Consider the following 9,442-nt stretch of genomic DNA (forward strand, 5'->3'; position numbering starts at 1 on the left):
TTTAAAGCAAATGTCCGAATATATTTAAAAGTTCATGATAGACGCTCTAAAAAGGCACCGTCTCTGTGAGGATGTGTACATGTGCTCAGTATTTAAGGCGATCCGGATCTTGTATATACAAGAGCCGAGTCCGAGAGATTAAGGTTTTGTCTGAAGAAGAAGAAGAAGAAGAAGAAGAACAACAACAACAACGCCGAGCTCTCAATGAGCAGCGCTCGCTACGCGAGACGCTGCTAAAAGCATTTGTGACTGCTACATTGTGTGACCGTGGAAATACTGCGGCCGCTTTATAATTGCTAGTGCCCGTACATTTTGTAGACCCTCCGGCCGCCGAGCCAAATGTGACAGGCCTTACCTCGTGTTTTCACCTTCTTTTGTGATGTTTGTTTTTTTTAATCATCTTGTGTTTTAATTAATAACAAAAAAAGCAATCCGATCACGTGGTGTGACGGACTGTCGGGAAAGGATTGAATTTCACAGCAAAACCAGTTGTAATTTGGAATATCCACGATTACGTCAGCCTGATGCGTTTGATGAAAGTGATTGTGGTTCTGCGGGCATCACGTTTGAAGAGCTGCCCTGGGGGCAGCGTTCTCGCAGAGTGTGCGAGCAATCGGAACCCAGGGCGAAGCTCAAGCCTGTGTGGACCTTTGGATGTGGTGATTGTACCAGTTTACATACAATACACCGCCACCGAAGGTCATTTACTCATCTTATTTTACCTTAAACATGGGTAATTTCAGTTTAAAGTGTCTTGAAAGTGGGTTTTCTTTGGGTCCACGAATGGATTAATTCACTCCATTATTTCTTATTGGGAAAATAATTTTGGAATCCGAACTTTTTGCAATCCGAACAGCCTCCTGGAACGAATTAAATTGGGATTCTGGGGGTACCACGGTATAGGCAAACACCTATACTCCGATCTCTAGCGGTAGTGCATGGTGGACGCACGGTCGACGCAGACTGCCATGGAGGCCGTACGAAGGTGCACGGCAGGCGTAGGGGAACCGTGCGTCGACCCTGCGTTGCCCGCAGGCAGTCACGCAGACCACAAGGCCACCGTAGGGCGACCGTGGAAATAGTGCGGCCGCCGTAATTTTTTGGGGGTTGGGAAAATTCATTTTTCATTGAGAAGAGCTTACGGCAGCTGCATGAATAACGCAAGCCCACCGTACGCCCTACGTACAGTCGACGTGGAACACATCTACGTCATAGCTTGGCTTGTCGAATTGCTACGGCGAACGTAGAAATGAAAAAAAGTTATACCTCCGCGCTATAATTCCACAGCGCCCCTACGGCCTGTAAAATATAGACAAACGGCGTAGGGCCTCCCTGAGGCCACCTCAGTTTCTCTGCGGCTGCCGCACGTTTCTGTCAATTCAGAGGGCGTACGGCCGCCGTATCCTCGCCGTAGAGCAAATGTGACCTTGGCCTTTAACAGCACCGCCATTTCAGGGGTTATAACGCCGGCTGGTTCGGCACAGGCCTCGGGTCACGTGTCTCGGATCACGATACCAAAGTACACCTGTGCCTTGCCAGTTGAGGAAATTAACCCCGGTTGCAGACTGGGTTTGTCAGAGACCTAGCGAAGTCTGCCAGTCCGTAACCATTTTGGTTTTATATACAAATCGAGCGGTTGTTCCTCAGCGCGGCACGAATAAACTCAAGGCGGCAACTTTCATATGAATCAGCCAGTATTATTGGGGACACATCGGGGAAACACGACTCAAGCAAAACATTCACGACAATGTTATAATTCATCTATAACCTGCTCTTAACTAGGGAGCTACGGATGCGGGTTTCAAAGGGAGCCCTAACGAAATAAACCTTAGACAACATGCAGACAAGACACGGAGTACTTGGTGATGCCTCATAGACGAGAGGAAGTGTCGAAGGAACGAATGCGGCTCGTGAGAAGCCAATGTCAACGGATTCACGCGCCCAAGCTCGAGCACGCCGCGTGGCAAGATGGCGCTCGCACTCCTTCTCCCGGCACCGCTCGCGCATGCAGCCTCGACACGTCCAGCATCCGTAAGGTTCACAGCACAAGATAGGAAGATATAATATGGTGTGTTCCAGCTGGTTTCTCAACAGGTCCAGTATACAAATCCAGGCCTGGCCTGTTCACCAGACTAGGCCAAATCAGGGTCTTGGGCTCCGCAGGCTGGGTCCATGGCCAAGGAGGAACAGCCGGCCAAAACCACTCTCCACAAAGCCGATCGCCGACTCACACAAGCCGTTTCCCTTGCCTTTCGGGGCGGGCCTTCTCCATGAAGCAGATCGTAGACTCACACAGCCGTCCCTCTCGAAGCAGATCACCGACTGACACCAGCAGCCTCTCATCCAGCAGAAGGCAGACAGACCTCATGCAGTTCCTCTTGCCTTTTCACGAAGCAGATCACAGACAGACACAGCCGTCCCTTATACAGCAGATCGCGACTCGACACTCAGGCAGTAACTCCCTTGCTTCTTGGGGCTCGCTTTTCTGGGACGCCTCCGGGGATACGCGATTGGTCCATCCCTCGAGTCCGCAGCCGCTCTCCACCAATCGGCTGCCGACACGTCTCGCCGACCGACACTCTCAGAGCGCTGGGCGGGGCTAGTTAGAAGGGGGGAAGGAAAAAGAAGCAAGGCGCCTCTCGGTACACCACCACTGTATGAACACTGGACAGCCTGCTACACCTTCCGACACACATGTAACGTCCAATTACCGAACAACCTGGCTAAACATGCATTTAAGGGGGATCTGGGCTGATCCTATATTTAATAACCCACTAAGGGCCCATTTCCGCAACAATACTTCTTAAAGTAGCAATATAAATATATATAAAGTCCATGGAGGAGCACACAAACAACAACACCAACAACCACAGCCATGCCAACAACAATTAGGTGTTATAAAAGATCCTTTTTCATGTGTATTACTTCATTTCACATCCTCATTGATACATATACACATGCAATATGGTTGTGAAATACAACATGTTGTCTTTTCATTCAATCCGTTGGCAAAGCAACGAAGGGCATGCCAAATTTATTTGAATTGTGAATAAATACTGTATATGAAGATGTATTTACAGAGTTGTTGGAATATCCTGAGGAATTCAATGGCAAGTAATTCAGAAACTCGAATGGAAAGTAGACATTTCTCAAGAAAGAAAAACACGTCGTTGATAGTTTACTCATTGAAATGAAGGTAACTCTACTGAACGACAATTGATGTTCTTCAGCATATGCATGCAAGAGTCTTGGGTCAGAGCATCTGCGCCAAGTCCAGTTCTGGTCTTCTTCTCGAGGAAAAAGGTGTGTAAGTTACAACGAGGATAAGCAATGCTGCGGCTAAAGGGTGCCTCGATCACACCCACCATGTTACGCACCGCCTGAGCCAGAACCTGCGCGCACACACGCGCGCACACACACACACACACACACACACACACACACACACACACACACACACACACACACACACACACACACACACACACACACACACACACACACACACACACACACCTCCACAAGATAAATATAAACAACAAAAGTCGGAGCATAGAGGAGAAAGATCATTTATGTTTTGTATCCCATTGATAATCCAGACCTGGATCCGGACCTACAGAATCTTATCTGTTGTTCGTGTCACCCACACAACTCATCCACCAAATTTAGACCGAATCCGTCCACAACCTTTTGAGATATCATGCCATATATCGTTTTTGGCCCTGTCTCTCAATCGTTTTGGCCCTATCATGCCTGTTGTTGGCTTAATGGTTAGAGTGGTGGGCTTGGGATCCTATGGTCCTGAGTTCAAATCCTGCTCATCTTTTGAATTAATACCAGGTGGGGTTAACTCGACCTGTCATCCTTCCGAGGTCAGCAACATGAGTGACAGCTTGCTGGTATACTGTGTCGGAATGGCAACCCATCCAGGATTGTGCCCAACAGCCAAAGAGACTGCTTAAGCAGCACCAACGCTCTGCATTGAGTATGGTCCCAATCTCCTCCTCCTTCACCAAAATCTAATCAGTTCGTCCTTGTTACACACCCAAAATTTACATCAAATTTCGTCCGAATCCGTCCACAACTTTTTTGACAAATCCTGTACACAAACAGACAGACAGACAGAAAATCAAACAGGGGTGAAAACATAACCTCTCCCCACCTTCAGTGGTGGAGGTAACAGGTGTGCACCCAAAGGCACAGCAAAGTACGTACAGTAGAGTAATCCATTGGCACATCTGCAAAAAATTCAATGTTCCAGGTTCAGAAAACTTATTTGAATCACGACCCAGCTATAAAACGTCATCCCGGTGTTTCACAGGCAAGGTGATTCATCAATGTGTGTCCCATCCCTCGAGAGGACGTTAAGCGGGCGTCATGTCTGCCGACATTAGTTGTTGGACGTTAAAAATCCCACGGTGTCCTTTGCAAAGGGTAGATGAGCATTTGCCATCCCAATGAAGAAATTCCGAATGCCTGCCCTAACCAGCAGGGAGCATTGCATCAGCGATGCGACTGTGCCCCCAAACAATGATGCAACCAACAGCCTTGTGGAGAGAGAGAGAGAGATAGAGAGATAGAGAGATAGAGAGATAGAGAGATAGAGAGATAGAGAGATAGAGAGATAGAGAGATAGAGAGATAGAGAGATAGAGAGATAGAGAGATAGAGAGATAGAGAGATAGAGAGATAGAGAGATAGAGAGATAGAGAGAGAGAGAGAGAGAGAGAGAGAGAGAGAGAGAGAGAGAGAGAGAGAGAGAGAGAGAGAGAGAGAGAGAGAGAGAATAAAAACTTATTGAAACATGAACCAAAAACGATCACTGCAAACAAGGAGGTAACGAACACTCACGTATGAGGTGATGATCTCATCGAGAATGAATATCGAAAAGAAGGCATTGTGACCGGATATCATACTTAGATACAAAAATGAAAACAAGACATTGCGAATTGAGTTGTCAGTACCCAGTGATTTGGGCCTAAGCAACACAGAAATCAAGAAAATTACCAAATGCCAAGACCTCAAAAATGAAGTCAAAATATCCTGGAAGCTGAAGAGCACTGGAAAGTGATAATTGGAGCATTGGGAATGATAAAGATCTTTCAAACAATCCCTGGAAATATTACTACAAGCTACAGTTGGAGGCTGTCTGGGGCTCTGTGACGATCTGTGACGATCCTGAAAAGAGCCCTCGGAACAAAACTTTGAGAACAAAATAACTTCACAGCTTTGTCCATGATTCATTATTCCCCTTACCAAGATGGAGGTGGGTACTTCGAGACCTGGGAGGACTCCGTTCACCCTCTGAAACCACACATGGAGATAACAACCAACGACACACACGCACACCGACATCGAACATTAACTGGATCATCAATTTAATAATATCCTCTCAAACTTTCAGTCTATTAACTTCAGTTCCACTGAATAGTTGATCAAATAAACTGAAGATGCAGAATGTTTGAATACGTTTCAAAGAACTGCACAAGATGGTAAAAGTGAAACGACATTATTCACAAGATAGGAAAGCTCTTGATCTTTGCCATCAGGTGACGATCTCTCTTTGAGTTTGAGTTATGAAGATCAATACTTGTACCCTTAAGCTCTAAGTTGTGTCAACAAGTCTTTGGTCACTTACTGAGCAGGAACGTCACTCGATCATGAGGCAAAGAGGCAGCTTTGTTTTGTGAAAATGGTGTACAAATTAAACAAGTCGCTTTGTACGAAAAGGAAACCATTGTTATTGTAAAGTAATTCAAGTTGAATGCTATCAATATGGAAAGAGTCAATTTCATCCAATATCGAGTTAACACCATTTATGATAAAGCCTGATATTGGCTTAGTGGCTAGGGTGGATGGCTTAGGATCCTAGCATCCTGAGTTTGAGCCTTGTTGGTTGCTGATTTAACACCAGCTGGGGTTGATTCCATCTGTCATCCTTCCAAGATCAGTGAAATGAGTACCAGTGTACTGGTAGAGGGACACAGCATCAGTGGCACAGCTCTGCTTCCAAGAAATGCTAGTTACCTGGCAGCCAAGCTTCCATATGCAAGAACAGAACAGATCCATTTATGATGAGGTGAACACTCAAGATTCCTTGTTCCAATTCCAGTTTTCAGTCTTCTTCATCGATGTCTTCAGGCAGATTATAGTGACTTTTTAAGGTGTGTGCACATTAAAAAAATATTAGAGTTTTTATCAGTCTCTGCTATCCTTACTAGTCTTTGAACAGCACACTCTGAAGAAGAACATACAAGGTAAAATAAATCAAACATCGTACCTTCATATGGTCAAAGTTGGTGATTCCTATTCGGGGGAGAGAAGAGCAGTTGATCAAGATAAGCTTCTGCCCGGAGATGAAGTTGCTTGTGAAACATTCCTGCACAAAGTGTTGCATTTTCTAATATTGTTTTACATGATCACGATGCCATGACTTGCGTGATCTGCCGAGAAGGGTCGATCGTTTGTTCAAAGTTGACCATCTTCCCCATTCATCTCTATCAATCCGTAACGTCCACCTCAACCTATTTTTGTGTAAAAGTACAAGCAGAATAACTTCACCAAAACCTCATGCTTTACAACTTTCCGACACAGGAACAGGTGCATAAAAGGAGGTAAGCAATTAAGGGAGAACAACAGGTAAAAAATAAATAAAAAACCAATGTCACCCGCAGTGTGACCCGTATCTTGCCAAAAGGTGACCACGTGTGACTTCTTTAAGGTCACACTGAGGTGAACAGAGCTGCTATCCACCAGGAGCGACTCCTTGAGGAATATCTGCCTACGAGAGATTCCGATGAGAATCGTTCTACAGAGTAACCATGAAAAATATGCTTTTGCCTCATAACATCACCAAATGACGTCATAATGTCTCAAGCTTGACATATCTAGAAAGCACTCATCGAGATGTTCAATTTGAGGTACTACACGATATGGTTCCTAAAACTTGAAAATTTCACCTTGGGGTCAAATATGTTTGACCTGAGGCGCTAACCATGAAGGTCAAGGCCAATCGCCACCAAAATTAATCAGCTGAGCGCCAGACCATGAACTATATTCCCATGAAGTTTGAAGACGATCCGATCAAAATTACTCAAAAAATAAGGGTTTCGTCAACTCCCCTGATTTGCGACAGTGACCTTGACCTTTGACCTTGACCTTCAAAATTTTATGCGCAGAAAGGGACCTCTATAGGCCTCTGATATGCGAAGTTACAAAAATTTCCAATGATAACTGTGCTCTGCAGAGTGATTTATACGTGATTACAGACAAAAAAAAAAACATACAAGCTGACTAACATATCTTGCAAAACTTCGTTTTGGCAAGATAATAATAAAAAACCAAAACCATCTATCGTGTTGCGGGAATAGTCAGATGAGGGGTAAAGGGAGTAAGATAGACTAGCTATTTCATTAATAAATGTCTATCACAACATCTGACATGCAAAGACATGTGTAAAAGCCTGTGTAGTGAGAAAACAAAATGTCTTTCCTGCCCTTCAGTAATGTGTCGAAAAGCCCCACAACCATCCCTCCACCCTAATTCTTTAAATCGTTCCCATGAGTCAGGTCAGATATGGGAGCATGCTCCAAGCAGCACGTCACTGCGTCCACTTTCCGCCGATACTCCAGGGGCCGCCGTCTGACCATCCCCCAGGCAGATGCACGCACACGCTGGCAGAGTCGTGCGAATGTGGGCGCTGGCCACGTGCGTAATGGCCGAACCCCACGCACTGTATAGAATGTGCTCGAAGGCTGACACGTACGCCGCTCGCGAAACATGTATGGATTTATTTACGGTGTGGGCGATTCGTGTCATGTCGTGGGGTTGGAGCGAAATATGTTCGCTGTCTGGGATGACCTTGCCGGAAATGAAGTGAGGCGGTTTCCAGCCAAAGTTAGCGGGCCACTTGATGGGTCAAGGCCAATTGGAGCGCCCGATTCAGGTGATGACGTTTCGCTTCGGGGTGGCCCCTCCCCCTGCGCTGCAAATCCTATAAAAGGTCAGAGCAGTCTCTCCTCCTCTCTTTCTTTATCGCTCTCTCGCTCTGGCCTCGCCCTCGCTTCGCTCTGCTCGACATCGCCACGATCCACCTCCTGCTGCCTAGACTCCGCTCCTTCTCCACTCAAGCCCCCCCCTTCACGAACACGGTCTGCACACACGCTGCTGAAGCCAGAGATGATGCGACAGCTGTCGGGTACCGCACCACCGAGCATCCCCCCCCCCCCCGAAACATATCGGTGGCGCATCGTGCAAACAAAGAACAAAGGTACCGATCGCAGCCTCAACTCCTCTCCCTTCTTGTTCCAATACTCCCTTTTCATTGGGTTTTCTGTGTGTGTGTGTGTGTGTGTGTGTGTGTGTGTGTGTGTGTGTGTGTGTGTGTGTGTGTGTGTGTGTGTGTGTGTGTGTGTGTGTGTGTGTGTGTGTGCGTGTGCGTGCGTGTCCTGGCGCCTGTCTGCTTAAGTAAGACTGCAGAAGATCGTTATTGTTATGATTATTATTGTTATTATTTTCGTGTTAAGTCCACTCTGTGTCCGCTTTTGTAAGATGCTTGTTTATTTGCTGCACCACACCTCTCTCCCTTATCTCTGCACAACACACCCAATAAATCGTAATGTGCCACATACCTTTCCTTGCCCATTGTAAGAAATCATTATTAGGAATGTTCCCTGCTCGTTTTTGTCTTTTCTTTCATTGATCCAGCATGGTCCGAATCCTAGTTTAGCCGGGACTTTATTCCCAACAACCCGTTCCTTTTAGCCGGTATGTCCTTGGCAGTGTCGCTTGGCTGCATCCGATCCGGTAAAGTGATCCGATCCGGTAGAGCGATCCGGTTCGGACAAGGCGTACCGAGGGCTTGTTCCCCGGTAATTAAATCACATGATCAATTAGGTAACCCGATTAACCCATAGACGGGAGTACCCTAGATTACGCGGTTGAGTTATTGGCATCCACAGTAGGTTATGCGACCCGCCACGTCACAAATTATCCGTGTGCGATGGCCGACAATTCCGGGGAGCCTGGTGCAGGCCCGTAGCCAGGGCTCAGTATTAAGGGGGGCATATGAACTGGATGGGGGGGCACAATTATTATATTTAATATTTTTGATAACCCGGTATACTATTGTATTCATGCAGCATTGACACATCTATACTGAGGTTGCCGTCGCATACTAACCAAATTGATCTCAGCTAGATTTAATATGTTCCGATGTTTTTGGCCTAAAATTATTCGAATGCAGGAGAGCCACAACAAACTGGCACATTCACAATGCAAATATTCAATGATTAGACAATTGGCACCAATTCAGGTGCACTTATACAAGGTGTTGTGAAGAATTGGCATTAGAAAATTAATATACCAGAGATACAATAACTAAATGGGGGAGGTTGGCACCAGAATCAGTGCACTTTGAAATAAGATACAGAAGGCTATGACCT

General features: G+C 46.0%; 1 long non-coding RNA gene across 1 annotated transcript in view; it reads right to left on the reverse strand.

Annotated features, from left to right (window-relative positions):
• Positions 1-3,019: 3,019 nt before the first annotated feature.
• Positions 3,020-9,442, reverse strand: part of LOC147012235 (uncharacterized) — a 29,130-nt gene continuing 22,707 nt past the window's right edge. The window contains exons 2-3 of the long non-coding RNA XR_015051523.1: positions 6,280-6,378; positions 3,020-3,392 (exon numbers count right to left, since the gene is read on the reverse strand). This is a non-coding gene — a long non-coding RNA (uncharacterized LOC147012235). The remainder of the gene's footprint in view (positions 3,393-6,279; positions 6,379-9,442) is intronic.

The sequence above is a fragment of the Eptatretus burgeri genome, chromosome 15 (assembly GCF_056783735.1).
Source record: "Eptatretus burgeri isolate ZD-2024b chromosome 15, Ebu_testis_v1, whole genome shotgun sequence".
NCBI classification, from domain to species: Eukaryota; Metazoa; Chordata; class Myxini; order Myxiniformes; family Myxinidae; genus Eptatretus; species Eptatretus burgeri.